Genomic DNA, 18,240 nt, shown 5'->3' with positions numbered 1-18,240 from the left:
ACTATTTAAATTCCAAAGCAAAACACCAATCGGTAGTTCTAATTGACATTTGAACAAACAGGTATCATGCAGCGTTTGAAGCATCCATATTCCGAAAGAATTACCTCTTACGTGGCAGCAAACAGCACAGAAGCTAGGTGGCTGTGGCGGCGAGAACTAGGGAGAGGGTAAATTGTCGACGCTTGGCGAGGAGGAGCGACACCCGGCAATCTCTTGCTCGAATCGATGTCTTCTCTGTGGAGAAGACCAAGCACAAGAGAGATAAGCAAAAAGGGTAGAAAAGCAAAGACAAGGTTCAAACAACCTACCTCAGTTGCCTACCCACCCTCTCCGCGGCGATGATCTAGGGCACAGCCAAGTGGAGTCTCGGATATGGCTGTGATGACTCTGTGCCGGTGATGAGGCTGGCGCTAGGGCACAGGGAAAAGGCGGTGCTCCGTGCGTCGCTGCCGCTTGGACAGGGAGGAAGAGGAAGAAGACTTGGTCGGCGGTGGCTCGTCGGATCAGAGAATGCTGTCGCCGTGAGGGGCAGAGGATGAGGAAGAAGAAAGTGAAGCTTGGCGAGGGGTTTAGAGCTTCGGCGAGGAAGAAACCGCCGCCGGCGGTTAGGGCAAGGAGGAGAAAGGAGGCGGCGTCGGGATGGGGCTCGGGTGCGCGAGGGAGAGAAATGGAGGAATTTAGGAAAATAAAGAAAATAGAAAGAAAAAGAAAAGAAAAAGAAAAAGAAAAATAAAACCTTTTTCCAGACCCCGTTTTTGTCCCGTTAACTCGTCCATACGAGCTCCGAAAAATTCGAAAAATTTCCAAAAATTAGGAAAATTTCCTTATTAATATTTGCCTATTTTTCCGGTATTTTACATTCTCCCCCACTTATAAAAATTTGGTCCCCAAATTTCGTTATCTACCATCAGCAAATACTAACAACAGATATAGAGTATAAATGCTGAACGGTAAATAAATCACATACCTCAAGTGAAAAGATGGGGATATCGAGCTCGGATCGTATCCTCGAGCTCCCAAGTAGCCTCCTCGTCCGAATGATGCTGCCATCCGACTTTAACCAGTCGGATAGTCTTGTTCCGCAACTGACGCTCTTTCCGGTCGAGAATTCGTACCGGAACCTCCTCATAAGTAATGTCAGGCTGAACTGGAACTGGAACATCTGCCAGCACATGTGTCGGATCGGGTACATATCTCCTCAGCATGGATACATGAAATACATCGTGCACGCCTGACAGGGACGGTGGTAGTGCCAGTCGGTAAGCTACTGCTCCGATCCTCTCCAAGATCTCGAAGGGACCAATGTACCGCGGAGCTAGCTTACCTCTGAGGCCAAATCTCTTCACCCCTTTCGTGGGTGAAACTCGTAGAAATACATGGTCGCCAACAGAGAACTCTAGTGGTCTGCGTCTCCGATCAGCATAACTCTTCTGGCGATCCTGCGCCTCTGACATCCTCCGTCTGATAGTACGGACCAACTCTGCATCCTGCTGAACTCTATGAGGTCCCAACAACTGGGCCTCTCCAACCTCATCCCAGAGGACGGGTGTCCGACAAGGTCTACCATACAACGCCTCAAACGGTGCCATCTGGATAGCCGAATGAAAGCTGTTGTTGTAGGCAAACTCAACCAATGGCAGATGGTCCTCCCAACTGCCTCCAAAATCCATAACACATGACCTCAGCAGATCCTCAAGAGTCTGAATAGTCCGCTCTGACTGTCCATCTGTCTGCGGATGGAAAGCTGTACTGAAACGGAGCTGTGTGCCCAAGGCCTGCTGCAGACTCTGCCAGAAACGAGACGTGAACCGTGGATCTCTATCCGAAATGATACTCAATGGAACACCATGTAATCTGATAATCTCTCGGCAATACAGATCTGCCAATCGATCCAGGGGATCAGTCCTCCGAATCGCTAAGAAGTGCGCGGATTTGGTTAATCGATCAACGATTACCCAAATCGCGTCATGGCCTCGTCGTGTCCTCGGCAACCCTACCACAAAGTCCATGGTAATGTGATCCCACTTCCACTCAGGAATAGGAATCCGCTGAAGTAACCCTGCAGGTCTCTGGTGCTCAGCCTTCACCTGCTGACAAACAAGACACCTAGCTACGAAATCCGCGATGTCTTTCTTCATGCCGTTCCACCAATAGGAACGCCTCAAGTCTCGATACATACGGGTTCCGCCTGGATGGATCGCAAATCGAGAACGATGTGCCTCCTGTAATAGTTCCTGTAAGACCGGATGAGACTGAGGTACGCATAATCTGCCTCGGAAGAATATAATACCCTCCTCGTCTCGTGTAAACTCGGTCTGCTGCCCGGAAGCTATCTGACTGCTAATAAACTGCAAATGCTGATCACTAGCCTGTGCCTCTCGGATCCTCGTCCTGATCGACGACTGAGCAACCATGGTAACAAGAATACCCTGCTCTGTCGGTCCCTGCTCCTCAAGATCTAACTCCGAGAAACTCTGAATCAAGTCCGTGACTGAAGTCCGGTGGCAAGCCAAAGTCCCTCTGGACTTCCTACTGAGTGCATCTGCAACCACATTAGCTTTCCCCGGGTGATAGCTAATGGTACAATCGTAGTCCTTCAGGAACTCCATCCATCTCCTCTGTCGGAGATTAAGCTCCTTCTGAGTGAAAATATATTTGAGACTCTTATGATCAGTGAGAATCTCAAATGTGATACCGTATAAATGATGACGCCAAAGCTTCAGAGCAAAGATGATGGCAGCTAACTCCAAGTCATGAACTGGGTAGTTCTTCTCATGCTCCTTCAACTGACGAGAAGCATAAGAGACTACTCTGCCGTGCTGCATCAGAACAGCGCCCAAACCCTGTAGAGACGCGTCGGTGTAGAGTACAAATCCATCCTCTCCAGAAGGTAAAACCAAAACTGGAGCCGACACTAATCTCCGCTTCAGCTCCTGAAAGCTGGTCTCGCAATCCTCGGACCATATGAACTTCACGCCTTTCCTGGTAAGGCGTGTCATAGCAATATGCGAGAAGCCCTCGACAAAGCGTCGGTAATATCCGCCAATCGAGCTGCGGATCTCTGGCGGACTTGGTGCTCCCCCGGTGGACCTCGATCTTCGAGGATCAACGAAATACCTCTGCTAGAAACCACGTGTCCCGAGAAAACCGGTGAGGATAGCCAAAATGCACACTTTGAACTTGGCGTCTGGTGATGTCGTCGAAGAATCTCCAAGACTGTGCGAAGATCTGCATGCTCCTCCTCTAAGCGAGTAGACCAATATGTCATCAATGAAAACGATAACAAATTGTCCAGATACTCCGAAAATACTCGATTCATCAAGTCCATAAACACATTGGAGCATTGGTAAGCCAAGCGGCATTACAAAACTCATAATGAGTATGAGTGCGGAATCATCTTCGGATATCGGAATCTCGACTCTCAGCGATGATACCGGATCGCGGATCAATCTTAGAATACACTGACCTCTGAGGTGATCAAACAAATCCTCGATCCGTGGTAATGGATATTTATTTACGATGGTCACTGATTCAGTTGCCTGTAGTCAATACACAACCTCATAGTACCATCCTTTTCTTGACAAATAATCCGGAGAACCCCATGGTGAAACACTAGGGCGAATAAATCCCTGTCTAAAAGCTCCCGGAGTTGAACCTTCACTCGTTCAACTCTTTCGTTGCCATACGATACGGAGCTTTCGATGTCGGTAGCGGTTCCGGAATCAGCTCAATAGCGAACTCCGGCCTTCGGGAGGCAAACACGGTAGCTCCTGGAAATACATCGGGTACTCACGGACTACGAGGCGTCGGAGATCTGCGAACTACTACTGTCCTTGATCAGCGACAACGAAAACCATGACAGCCGTGAGACAGCAACTTCGCTAAATCACCGAAATAATCGAGATGCCGTCGTCTCGATGCGGTGAAACTCCACGAGGGTTGGTTCGGAGGCCGGAAGGTGACCACCCTCGTCGGCAATCAGCGGTAGCATGATAAACCGACCAATCCATGCCAAGTATGACATCAAACTCAACCATCTCCAATACTAGAAGATCTACCGTAAGTATCATGTTGCCAAAGTCTAGCGGGCAACCTCGATCTCTGGGTGGCGTCTAAAGTATCACGGACGGTAGGGAGGCAGTCAATCGCCGCAACCTAATCATGGGTAATCTACCAATCTCCGCATAAAGGTACGGGATATAAAAGAATGCGAACTACTAGTATCAATCAAAATATCAGCAGTAAATGCATAAATAGAAATCGTACCGTAACATCCTCTCTGGTAATCGCATGAACACGACCAGTCTCTGGCGGAGGAGGTGGTAACTTTGCCGGTGGCGGCCAGCGGTATTCTTGGACTATGTGCGAGATAAGGCGAGAGGATGGTGGCGTCTTGTGCGGTTGGTGGGGTGAGTCGTCACAGTCGGATAATAAGATCACGGAACAAAACTCGGGGTGCTTCTGAAACTCTGGAGTACTCGACCAAGCATGCCAAATCTTTGCTGCGGAGGGCTGCTCCTGCTTGTGTTGTGAGGTGTGAATCTCCGCCCTCCTCGTCGAGACAATTGACTAGGCTGTCCCTCTGCTCGACCCTCAGGAGGCCGTGTCTGAGCCTTGGTGACAATCTCGGCTCGGTGTCCGGCGGTTGCAATAAAAGCAAGCTGGTGTTCAGTCTTGTTTGAAGTGATGTGGTCTGGAACCACATCGGGCTCTTGAGTATCACGGAAGGTGGTTGCGGATTCTGGCGAGGAAGCAGGAGCGTCTGAAGAAGACATACGATTTACGAGGGCCTACGAGGCGCCCAGTACTGACACTGCCGTCTGTGGCTCGAGGCTGTCACATGCTTGTGTCTGCTGGACACCTGAAGTCGACCCGTATGCTTTCTTTTCTGTCGGATATCTTGTCTGCAGGCTAACTCTATCATCAAAGCTCGATTCAATGCATCGAGTAAGATGTAATCCCTAATCCGGCAAGGCATGCATGAGATAACCATCCAATCACTGAATAAGCGCATCATGCGAGTTACGTCCTCCAACTAACTCTGGACAAACTGAGCCAACAGGAGGAATTGATTATACTCGGTCAGCGGCGATTATTACGCCTCGAACATAAAATCACATCGGCGAGCCATCGATAGGGCGGTGGAAAAGCGGCTCTCAAAAGCCTCTCAACTGGTCCATGTGACGTTGCGCTCACCAATAATAGAAGCTGAGTAACCCACGCTTCATCCCATAAATGGTAGCGGCCAGCACTGCTTTCTCCCACTCGGAGCAAGCCATATAGAAGAAAGTCGCTCCATAGTCTCTATCCACGACAAAGCCATACTCGGATCGAGATCCCGCGGAAAAGAGTGAAGCGAGTCTTCATCGACTCGGCGGTCTGGAATCCTAGCTCGTGCGGCGACAATATCGATGATACGTGGGGAGGTGCGAGGCCGATGGAAACTCTTGGGCGATACTACGGTGGTCAGCGGAATAAGGAGGAGGAACTCCGTCTTCTTTGTATATCTGGAGCATAAGCGTCGGTGAATCTTGCGAGGAACAAAAGTGGTGGCAGCGGAGTGCAGTAGGAAAAGGTGCGGATGGGGAGTAGCTGCTCTTGTGAGCCAGAGGTGCAGTGCCTGGTATAGGATACACTGTAGATCCAAGTGGTGGTGGCACTGAATACGTCGTAGGCTGCACTGGAGCAGATGTCGGGTACACCAATGGTACTCCTGATGGTACTGTAAACATGGTAGGCGTGGATACCGTCGGTGTGGCCAAAATAGGTATCTCTACAGGAGCTATCGGGATTTGAGAGCCCGATGCTCCCGCTGCATCCTGAGTCTGTCCCTGACTGACAGGCTCACTAACAGTGGGTATCTCTGGCATATCCAGAGATCCCGTGGTCCTCCCACGTGGTCGTCCAGCACCACGTCTCGCAGCAATACGTGTAGATCGTCTCATATCTGTTAAATTAAATTACAGATATTACTACCAGTATAAAAATCATAAAATAACCACATACCTATTTGCTGTCTGGAGATGTTCCGTCGCTGTCCAGTCCCCAATATGACCTCAAAATTCCGAACGAGAATATCGCCGGAAATCCAATAAATCCAAAACGGAAATCCGAAACATAACCATATCGAAATCCGAAAATGCCCAGTTTGACTCACAAACCCGGCTAACCCAAATATCTTGAATACCAACAACCGGTATCCGATAAATCTCCAGAACACCAAAAGCAGGTATCATAACCCGCTCTGATACCAAATAAATTGGTATCAGATAAATCCTGAAAATCCAAAATACGAAACAAAAGATCGTAAAACTGTGCTCTGATACCACTAAATTGTCACGCCCCCAGAGGAGTCCCTGTCCGAGAAAATTTCGGCAGCATCTCCCCTGTACGGTGGACAATCTGAAACTTTTCTACATCTCATATACCTCAGCCACAGGCGGCTGGAATAATAACAAGAAATAAAAACAATCACCACGCAGTTTATATTTATATTCAGCCTCTGGCTGTCACAACCACGCAGTATATAATAGTAAACAACAATAGTACTCTGACTCGAAATCCACCCTACTCAACTACACTCGTAAAGCTCAAAACCGACGAACTCACCTCTTCTGCCATCCAGGCAGGCATGTAGTAGAATAAAAACCAAATCCAAATCCATCGATATAATAAAAATCTATAACATGTCCATAAACAAATAAACCCAGAACATAACGAGTTCAAACAGTCTAGAACAAAAAGAAACCCAAGGAAACCAAACATATCCTGGAGGTCTGCAGGACCAGCACTACGTGCAGTGAGGACTAGCGACTGGAACTCCCTCCTGACAGCATCAACCTGAAAATAACAACAATGGAGGCGGGGTGAGTCCAACACTCAGCAGGTACAATTGATATGCAAAGTAAAGAAATAACACCTAGCACTAATCATGCGGACCCCTGATAAAGATAAAGGTAACTACAAACCGAAGAAGGCAGGAGAGATGTACTAACGGGACCGGTAAAAGGACAAGCAATCAGAAGGTATAGAAGACACATATGTATGTCAATCAAGGTATCCAAGCAATGTGCGCATATAAGTGCAACAAACACAAACACAAACAATAAATGCATCATGCATATGATGCCAATGTCATGGTCACCCCTGACGTCACGACTCACAACAACAGTGGGACCGAGTGGGTGGGCTGTGACAACCGTGCACTCTGCAACACTACTCCGATGAGTGTTCGAGTGGGGGATGCTGTCGGAGTACATCGTACTCCTACCCCAAATCATAAATGGGGGCGCGCAATGCTCTCAACTCCCGGTATGACGGGAGGAATCTCTAACGTGCTACAGCTGCGTCACACTACCCCAGGCGGATCAGCGGAGCGGAAGAGTCAAGCGGCGTGCTACCACGCAGTATCTCGCTACCCATGGCGTCTGGCGGGACACGAGCGGTGATGGCGGCAATGTGCTCGACAATAATGGAGCAATCTATCGCACAGCATGCGATCATGCAAATGGTGCATGTCACTAAGCATGGTAATATACTAATCCAACCTCTGGACATATCATAATGTGCACAAAAGCGAATGAATCATATCAAGATATACTGATCAATAAGGTATCAAACCTAGGTCCTGAACATGTGAAACGTGGTTATATCACTACCCATGAGCATGATAGATCAGGTACAAGACCAATACGAGATGCAATCAAACAATCAATCAAACAGGTAACATGTATTGGGCAGTGATTAACCGAAATAAATAGGAAACACAATTAATGCAACATATTATTTTCATTACTAAGCATATCAAAGACAATAAGTCAAAAGTACCCGCCTCCGATAAGAAAAGTCCAAATCTGACTCCGAGATACCCGTTCTCGCGTCAAAGTCCTGTGTCACCAATATATATACATTTTTATTTAGCTACACTCATATAAATAGCTAAATAAAAATCTCTAACACTAAATTAGGGCAAAACCCTAATCATATAGCATTAATCCTACCAAAATTAAATCCAACAATTAACTAGGGTTAATTGCCTTTAACCCTAATCATAACATTAGATTAAAAATCTAAGTTAATCCAATCTACCAATTTCCAACAGCTTAAATCTCCAATAAACAGTATCAATAATGGAGACAACACACACACTGCACTATTTAAATTCCAAAGCAAAACACCAATCGGTAGTTCTAATTGACATTTGAACAAACAGGTATCATGCAGCGTTTGAAGCATCCATATTCCGAAAGAATTACCTCTTCTGTGGCAGCAAACAGCACAGAAGCTAGGTGGCTGTGGCGGCGAGAACTAGGGCAGAGGGTAAATTGTCGACGCTTGGCTGAGGAGGAGCGACACCCAGCAATCTCTTGCTCCGAATCGATGTCTTCTCTGTGGAGAAGACCAAGCACAAGAGAGATAAGCAAAAAGGGTAGAAAAGCAAAGACAAGGTTCAAACAACCTACCTCAGTTGCCTACCCACCCTCTCCGCGGCGATGATCTAGGGCACAGCCAAGTGGAGTCTCGGATATGGCTGTAATGACTCTGTGCCGGTGATGAAGAACCTCGACAGTGGCACGCAGAGGAAGAACTAGGCTCGGTAGCGGGCCGGCGCTAGGGCACAGGGAAAAGGCGGTGCTCCGTGCGTCGCTGCCGCTTGGACAGGGAGGAAGAGGAAGAAGACTTCGGTCGGCAGTGGCTTGTCGGATCAGAGAATGCTGTCGCCGTGAGGGGCAGAGGATGAGGAAGAAGAAAGCGAAGCTTGGCGAGGGGTTTAGAGCTTCGGCGAGGAAGAAACCGCCGCCGGCGGTTAGGGCAAGGAGGAGAAAGGAGGCGGCGTCGGGATGGGGCTCGGGTGCGCGAGGGAGAGTAACGAAGGAATTTAGGAAAATAAAGAAAAATAGAAAACAAAAATAAAAAGAAAAAGAAATTTAAGAAATAAACATTTCCTCGCTTAAATGGGGTAGCCCAAACAGGCTTTTCCGAACCCCGTTTTTTGTCCCCGTTAACTCGTCTGTACGAGCTCCGAAAAATTCCCGAAAAATTTTCAAAAATTCCGGAAAAATTCCTTATTCATATTCGCCTATTTTCGGTATTTTACATGTCCATGTTCCCCACTACTCTTAATGGAAAAGTCCATTATATCCTTGGGTTATTTTCCTTAATAAGGAGTGCATCCAAGGATCATGGGGAACGATTCACGGTGTAGAGAAAGAGACAACAAGAGAGTGAGGAGAACATTTGAGACGGTGGGATTTGGTTCGTGGAATTATGGAGAGCTTTCCAATCCTATGATTGCTCTTCCGACAGCTAGTCCAATCGTCGCCGATTGAAGATCTGTGGGAGATCGTTGTAAGTGTTTACCATTTTAATTCGTTTTGATTCATGCATTTAGAGTATCAACAATGGTATCAGAGCACATAGTTAGATATAAATGCATGACAAATCTCTTGTTTAAAATTGCTACCCCTTCCTTTTGCTCTTGTTTGCTGCCGCTCCGATCGATTTTGTTTCCTGTTGCCAACACATGGAAAGATAGCGTCCATGTTGTGAACTTCCCCAATTGGCGACGTCGTAGGCCTTGAGGGACACCCACGGAGTTTGCCTCTGATTTGGCCGGTGGCTGTGCTCATGGCCGCCACTCGCAGAGGCTTTGCGTCGTTAGCATCGGAGGGCTATCGCCCAAGACTTCCCCTCGTTTCTGGGCACTAACATTTTTTTTTGCAAGTTTTAGTGTGTGCAAGATCAAAGGAAAACTTTTTCTCATAGTAAAAAGTCTTATTCCAATCAATAACCAAGTCACCATTGCCAGCATGCCCTCTTTTCAATTTTCAGACATGATCAATCGTACTGTCAAATATTTTGAGGAGGAAGTCTCAATTCATGCATCTTACTCTTGAGGTTTTGGTGGTTCTCGTTTGATATGCTGGGTTCATCCTATTGAACTCGTTTTGTTTCTTTTATATCTACTTGCATTAGCCTGGAGGGATGAGATGTGGAAAGTCAATCTTACTTTGGCCTTTGTGCTTCCTTCTCCCATTGCAAAATATATTAAAGAACTTTGTTGCCTACCTTCCCAACTCTATTGCTTCCTAGTATGAAAGCGCCTTAACATGTTAGTTAATCTAACCCGCAATCTAATCACCCCTCGAGTTATTCTCCTATAGTTCGGGCCCTCCGTAGACCGTAGGGTTAGGGTTTTCCCATGGTCTTTCATTTGGCCTGTTCTTTCAATGATCTATTTATCAGTTTGACTGAACGAGCCTATTTATCCAAAGCATTGGTCTGGAGTTAGTTCAAGATCATCGAGATGGTAACATCATTGACCATCCCAGGATTAGTCAGTGAAAGTTGAATTCATGATACTAATTCAATTGAGAACTTGATAACATTTAAACAAACCAACTGTAACGACCCGCCTCCTACTGAACTAGGCTGCGAGGCCGGACCGTCACATTATGCTGTGCTAAACTATAAGGTGCGGAAAACTTTATTAATTAAAACTTTCTGCTAATGCCTGTTACAGTCTATAACTTAGTTTCAGGACCATTTCATTGTCGTACATAAGCTAGGGAAGGAGACCTAGACTCCCTACTTGGTCAGAAACTGAGATTAAACACTTCTGGCTAAAATCAGGCATCCCAATCGATCGGTTGATCGATTGGAGCTATTGGATCGATCCAGTTATCGATTCAACGTGCTACTGTGCACGGATGAATTTCTGGATCGATCGGCTGACCAATCGATCCAATGATCGATTCAGAAGCTCTCTGTTCGCGAGAGCGATTTCCTGATTGATCCACCGATCGATCCAGCTTGGCCAATCGATCCTGTGATCAATCCATAGGCTCTCTGTTCACGAAAATTAAATTCTCGATCGATCGGCTGATCGATCCATGGCTGATCGATCAGCTAATTGACTCACCAGCTCTCTGTACACGACAGGTCATCTCCCAATCGATCGGCTGATCGATTGGGAACCCTCCAATCGATCAGTGGATCGATTGGAGCTCTGATTTCTACTGCATTTCAGAATCTGGTGTTCAATATAGATGTATCAACTAATAAATCACTAACTCTTACTGACAGGTCATAAATCATAACTTACCGACTATCATCAAGGTAATTAGAAATCTAAACATAACTTAGTGCACACAATTTATAACTTCTGACACTTGATATGCTAAAGGTGCAGAAAAGTGATAACATAAGTAAATGCTAAGTTTAACTTTGCTAATTCCCAAAGATCTTTATTCCAAGTTCCTCTTCCACACACATCTTGATCGCATTGACCTCCAGCCTCCGCTCGTCCATTTTTCCTTTGCCTCTATCTGCAGTATAAGGAAAAATGCATCTGTAAGCTTGGAGCTTAGTAAGAAACCATCTACCTCACAAAACATGCATACGATGTAATTTATGCTTTTAAAACATGTTATTTGAAATATATACTGAACATGTTAGAACATGGCATGGCATACTATCATACAAAACATAGAATCAAAAACTTATCCTGGCAATGTCTTCTAGTATCCACAAGATAGAACTAAACCGATACAAGAGCTGACTAAACTAATGCTAAGCTGATACAAATTCTGAACTGTAATCACCTAACTAGATTGTGAAGCTTCGAAAAACTATTTATCATAAATAGATGAAAATACTAATCATGCTGCTGATGGGCCCGGCAACTGTACTTGCAATGCGCGCATCCCTAACTAAACTCGGGGTTACAAATCCCGATTCTAGTAGGGTTTACTAGGTTATCTAAACCTAGGGACGACTGTGGGAGCCCAACCCAAGGACAACTGAAGTCCAGTACAGTGCCACTGGAAAGTAAAATACTGATTTGTAGCTAATATACCTTACCTTGCTCTTACTAGATTATCTGAATCTAGAACTAGGTTATCTGAACCTAGAGGCGACTGTGGGAGCCCACCCATTAGACCGTAGTCCCATATAAGTTGCAGCAAGGCTAAGTATGCTATAAAATGCTCCTATTGCATTTATCTAAGCTATTAAAAAATGCCTATGTTGCATTTAACTGAGCTAAACATTTTATCAAATATGTGGTGTGCACTAATTCACACCTTATGTGCTGAAAATCTGTATACAACTAAACTAAGGTATAAAACCGTGAAAAGAGCTACTTATACTGCAGGTGAGGGGTTTCTTAACTCCCGCGCTAGTTTATCTTACAATCCAATCGCTAGGTTTTCCGGAGAAGGGATCTCTTCGACGATCTTCTCGCGTCTATGCGTTCTTCTCGCGGAGAGGAGCGTCTTCGTACCTTTGATGTTGCCGGAAGATACTCCTATGGCCCTAGGGATGAAACCCTAGGTTCTTCCTTGGACTTGGGCTCCGAGAGGTGAGGAAGGGAGAGGGGTCGGCGGGTGAGGGTTTGAGGGAGAGAAAACTATTGATCAAAATAACCAATCCCCACTTAAATCTCCTATTTATATTAAGTGATTAATTTCACCCCAACTCAATCATAAATATTATTGTTTCTCTTTTATTTCAGCACACCCCTGCTGGGGCCACATGGTTACTAAAGCTATCTATAAGTCGTAGGGTTCACTAGGTCTCGGGTTCGATTCCCGCTTAAGTTGTTTTACATTTTTTTATTTATTTTTGCTACTTCTGCTACTCCAAAAAAATTCCATAAAAATATTCTAAAATTCTAGAAAAATCATAGAATATTTCTAAAATTGATTTGAGAATTTTCGGGCATTACACCAACCTCAAGCCTAACTTGAATTAAACACTACCCCACGATGTAGCCAAATTGGTATTCGGATGATACAAGTGTTTTACCTGTTTTGTTCCCTACAGATTAATTAAATGTCCTCCCTATTAAAAAGTTGTTTGGTACGTGATTTATCTTTCTTGGGCGGAGTAAAATCATTTTTTCTTACCAAATTTAAAAAAAAAACCACACTAATTAAGTTATTTCGATTAAATTGAATAACCTAATAAAATTTTAATTAAATTATTTCAAAATTTCATCTAAGAAAACATCAATTTATTCAATTCTAATTTTAAATTTTCATATTCATTAAATGAAAAATAATAATTTAATCAATAAAAAAATTCAATTATTTTTATGTGTTTTTTATTTATTTTTAAATATATAAAATTTTAAGATTTAATTTCTTGCACTATAATTAATAAATTAAAAAAAAACTTAATTTAATATAAAAATTTAATTTATATTGGTCGGGTGCGTCGAACCCCTACAATAGTGCAACACAGGGATGACACGCGAAGGATCCAATAGCAAGCTACTGTAATGATCCCTCCCCAAAATAAAAATTAATTTAATATCATAGTGAACCAATGGTCCACGTATCAGATATTAAACTGATAAGAACAGATACTACACTTGATCTTAGCCAAAAGGCCGAGAAAGGTTTGAATGAGAAAGTGCCATAGCCTCTTCTTTTATAGCACTAGTTCCACTCCGTCAATCAAAAACAAACGATATGGGACTAAATTCTAAACCCTAAACTCTAAACTCCATCTAGTATAAAAGGTCATTGTAGTTTTTTTTGTTTGTAAATAGAGGCGAGAGTACAACTCCACCTGGTATAAATAGAGGCGAGAGTACAACTCTACTTTGGCCTTTGTGCTTCCTTCTCCCATTGCAAAATATATTAAAGAAATTTGTTGACTACTTTCCCAACTCTGTTGCTTCCTGGTATGAAAGTGCCTTAACATGTTACTTAATCTAACCCGCAAGCTAATCACCCCTCGAGTTATTATCCTATAGTTCGGGCCCTCCGTAGACTGTAGGGTTAGGGTTTTACCATGGTCTATCATTTGGCATGTTCTTTCAGTGATCCATTTATCAGTTTGACTGAGCGAGCCTATTTATCCAAAGCATTGGTCTGGAGTTGGTTCAAGATCATCGAGATGGTAACAACATTGTGCTCTCGGTACACATCCCATGCGTGCCCTTTCATTGTGCCCTCGTTGCATATCCCAAGCATGCTGGATAGGGTGGTAAATGAACCAATTGTTCAGAAATAAGATTGGTGTTCAATTTAATAAGGAATTATCTTTGTTCGTTCAATAATCACAATTTCAATACCTTAGGAATAAATTTGAACAAGTATGTTGGTGAATAATGATCATCAATAACTTTTTTATAAACATGTTAAATAAATAAAATAAAATAATTAAATTTAATAAATAGTTGAACAAGTTTCAAACAATAAATAAGGTTGTTCTTGTGTAATAGTACCACGGTAAGGCACTTTTTTTAATTTCCCAAATATTTAAGGATTGAGTTTAAATCTCGATGAATTAACGAATGAATTTTCTCTAATGGGCGATTGATCTAAGAACACTGGATTGATGGACCGGTGGAAATTTTTATGGTTGGATTGACCATCCCAGGATTAGTATACTTGAATTTTCTCTATTAGAAAGTTATTTGGTATGTGATTTATCTTTCTTCGCGGAGTAAAATCATTTTTTCTTACCAAATTAAAAAAAACCACACTAATTAAGTTATTTTGATTAAATTGAAGGACCTAATTAAATTATTTCAAAATTTAATCTAAGAAAACATCAATTTATTCAATTCTAATTTTAAAATTTCTTATTCATTAACCGAACATTAATAATTAATTCAGTAAAAAAATTCAATTATTTTTATGTGTTTTGTATTTATTTTTAAATATATAAAATTTTAAGATTTAATTTCTTGCACTATAATTAATAATTTTAAAAAAACTTAATTTAATATAAAAATTTAATTTATCTTGGTTGGGTGAGTCGAACCCCTACTGTAATGACACGCGAAGGATCCAATAGCAAGCTACTGTAATGATCCATCCCCAAAATAAAACTTAATTTAACATCATAGTGAACCAATGGTCCACGTATCAGATATTAAACTAATAAGAACAGATACTACACTTGATCTTAGCCAAAAGGCCGAGAAAGGTATGAATGAGAAAGTGCCATAGCCTCTTCTTTTATAGCACTAGTTCCACTCCGTCAATCAAAAACAAACGATATGGGACTAAATTCTAAATCCTAAACTCTAAACTCCACCTAGTATAAAAGATCATTACAGTTTTTTTTGTTTGTAAATAGAGGTGAGAGTACAACTCCACCTGGTATAAATGGCCATTAGAGTTTTTTTTTTAAGAAGAGGCGAGAGTACACTGCAAACCGTGATCTTTCTCACGTCTCCTTCTCCTTGGCCGTGGAAAAGAAAGGAGAATCTTGTTGCTTGAAATTTTGTTCTGGAGGTAGTTAAGATTTGTTGCTTCACCGCTGTAGCTGCGTCGACAAGCAGGACCTCTCCTCCGTCGGTCACCCTCTCTCCTCCTCGCTCCCTCGTAAGCTGATCAAATTCTTCGGCGAAGCTGTCTATGGGTTTAATCCCTCGATTCACTCGGCTCGTCACTAGTTGGCTTCAGATGCTGATCCTATAGGAAATGGGGAACGTGGGAACATGCCCACGTTCCCCACTACTCTTAATGGAAAAGTCCATTATATCCTTGGGTTATTTTCCTTTATAAGGGGTACGTCCAAGGATCATTGGGGGGGGGGAGGGGGCTGATTCACGGTGTAGAGAAAGAGACAACGGGAGAGTGAGAAGAACATTTGAGACGGTGGGATTTGGTTCGTGGAATTGTGGAGAGCCTTCTGATCCTATGATTGATCTCCCGACAGCAAATCCAATCGTCGTCGATTGTAGATCTGCGGGAGATTGTTGTAAGTGTTTACCATTTTAATTCATTTTGATTCATGCATATTGAGTATCAACAATGGCATCAGAGCATATAGTTAGTTATAAATGCATGACAAATCTCCTGTTTAAAATTGCTACCCCTTCCTTTTGCTCTTGTTTGCTGCCGCTCCGATCGATTTTGTTGCCTGTTGCCAACACATAGAAAGATAGCGTCCATGTCGTGAACTTCCCCAATTGCCGACGTCGTAGGCCTTGAGGGACACCCACGGAGTTGTCTCCGATTTGGCCGGTGGCTGTGCTCATGTCCGCCACTCGCAGAGGCTTTGCGTCATCAGCGTCGGAGGGCTATCGCCAAAGACTTCCCCTAGTTTTGGGGCACTAACATTTTTTTTTACTTGTTTTAGTGTGTGCGAGATCAAAGGAAAACTTTTTCTCATAGTAAAAAGTCCTATTCCAATCAATAACCAAGTCACCATTGCCAGCATGCCCTCTTTTCAATTTTCAGACATGATCAATCATACTGTCAAATATTTTGAGGAGGAAGTCTCAATTCATGCATCTTACTCTTGAGGTTTTGGTGGTTCTCATTTGATATGCTGGGTTCATCCTATTGAACTCGTTTTGTTTCTTTTATATCTACTTGAAATGGCCTGGAGGGAAGAGATGTGGAAAGTCAATCTTACTTTGGCCATCGTGCTTCCTTCTCCCATTGCAAAATATATTAAAGAACTTTGTTGCCAACTTTCCCAACTCTGTTGCTTCCTAGTATGAAAGCACCTTAACATGTTTGTTAATCTAACCCGCAAGCTAATCACCCCTCGAGTTACTCACCTATAGTTAGGGCCCTCCGTAGACCGTAGGGTTAGGGTTTCCCCATGGCCTTTCATTTGGCTTGTTCTTTCAGTGTGACCGAACAATTTACTTATCAGTTTGACTGAGCGAGCATGTTTATCCAAAGCATTTGTCTGGAGTTGGTTCAAGATCATCGAGATGGTAACAACATTGTACTCTCGATACATATCCCAAGCGTGCTGGATAGGGCAGTAAATGAACCAATGGTTCAAAAATAAGTTTGGTGTTCAATTTAATATGGAATTATTTATGTGCGTTCAATACAACACAATTTTAATTAATTGGACATGTTTCAATAACTTATGAATAAATTTGAACAAGTATATTAGTGAATAATAATCATCAATAATGAACCAATGGTCCACGTATTAGATATTAAACTGATAAGAACAAATACTACACTTGATCTTAGCCAAAAGGCTGAGAAAGATATGAATAAATTAGAGCCATAGCCTCTTCTTTTATAGCACTAGTTCCACTCCGTCAATCAAAAACAAACGATATGGGACTAAATTCTAAACCCTAAACTCTAAACTCCATCTAGTATAAAAGGTCATTACAATTTTTTTTTGTTTGTAAGAAGAGGCGAGAGTACAACTCCACCTGGTCTAAATGGTCATTAGAGTTTTTTTTTTTAAGAAGAGGCGAGAGTACATTGCAAACCGTGATCTTTCTCACGTCTCCTTCTCCTTGAACGCGGAAAAGAAAGGAGAGTCTTGTTGCTTGAGATTTTGTTCTGGAGGTTGTTAAGGTTTGTTGCTTCGCCATTGCAGCTGCGTCGGCGAGCAGGACCTCTCCTCCGTCGCTCACCCTCTCTCCGCCTCGCTCCCTCGTAAGCTGATCAAATTCTCCGCCGAAGCCATCTGTGGGTTTGATCCCCCGATTCACTCGGCTCGTCACTAGTCGGCTTCAGATGCCGATCCTTCAAGCTGCGTCGCATGGTTCCTCTGTCGCAGTCGCTACTAGCGGCGTCAATGAGACCGCAACCCCGGATGCCTTTGATGGTATCCGTGTATTCGCGGCGGGGGCACTGGAGAGCCCTGCTCCTCAGCGATCTCTGGGACCAAAACGAAATATCAAATTGCTTCCTTTTTCCCTTCTCCCGTTCATACTAACTACTGATTTTCTAAATCTTTCTTCTCTAGATCTGATTACCACCTGCTCTTAGTTTGTTCGATTAGGCAATTGTTAGCTGTTCCGTTTCATTGTCCTAGCAGATTGATTGATACATGATCAACTACTTTTGTGTGGATTAGTGTGTTTCAGTGGTTGCACTCATGAGGCATTTTGGATGTTTTTGTTGGTGAGTTTATCTCTTCTCTTTTGATAGCTGCAAACTCATCCAAATTTGATGCAGCAGGAGTTAAACTAATTGCAGTTGGTGTTGGGACTCCGGGCAAAGCTTGCGTGCTTGCTGAACGAGTAATGATTTAATTTCGCAGTTAACTTTGATTGTAGTAATTTGTTGTTTTACAATAGTGTGTTTGTTCTATGTTTCACGAGAGAATGTATCTCCTGAAACATGGAGATTTCCGGTTTCCTTTGCTTATGATCATTGATCTCCTTCATGAGAAATTTACAAGGATCATTCGCTGCAGAACAATTCACGCGCCTAGAATTGATCCAAGCATCTCAATTTTTTTTAAAATTTATTCCTTTAAATTGTAAATCCTAAACACCCAAAATAC

The 18,240-nt window shown here is 43.2% G+C and overlaps 1 non-coding gene and 2 pseudogenes across 1 annotated transcript; all 3 read right to left on the bottom strand.

The window, feature by feature from the left end:
• Nucleotides 1-13,208: 13,208 nt before the first annotated feature.
• Nucleotides 13,209-13,405, bottom strand: LOC122049912. The gene has a single exon (XR_006131155.1). It is a non-coding gene; the product is annotated as a U2 spliceosomal RNA (small nuclear RNA).
• A 1,357-nt stretch (nt 13,406-14,762) lies between these two features.
• Nucleotides 14,763-14,947, bottom strand: LOC122050040 (annotated as a pseudogene).
• A 1,928-nt stretch (nt 14,948-16,875) lies between these two features.
• LOC122049732 lies at nt 16,876-16,985 on the bottom strand (annotated as a pseudogene).
• Between the last annotated feature and the right edge of the window lie 1,255 nt (nt 16,986-18,240).

This window comes from Zingiber officinale, chromosome 2B (genome assembly GCF_018446385.1).
Source record: "Zingiber officinale cultivar Zhangliang chromosome 2B, Zo_v1.1, whole genome shotgun sequence".
Classification (NCBI taxonomy): domain Eukaryota; kingdom Viridiplantae; phylum Streptophyta; class Magnoliopsida; order Zingiberales; family Zingiberaceae; genus Zingiber; species Zingiber officinale.
Note: the sequence above shows the minus strand (reverse complement) of the source record. Positions and strands in the feature narration are given on the sequence as shown.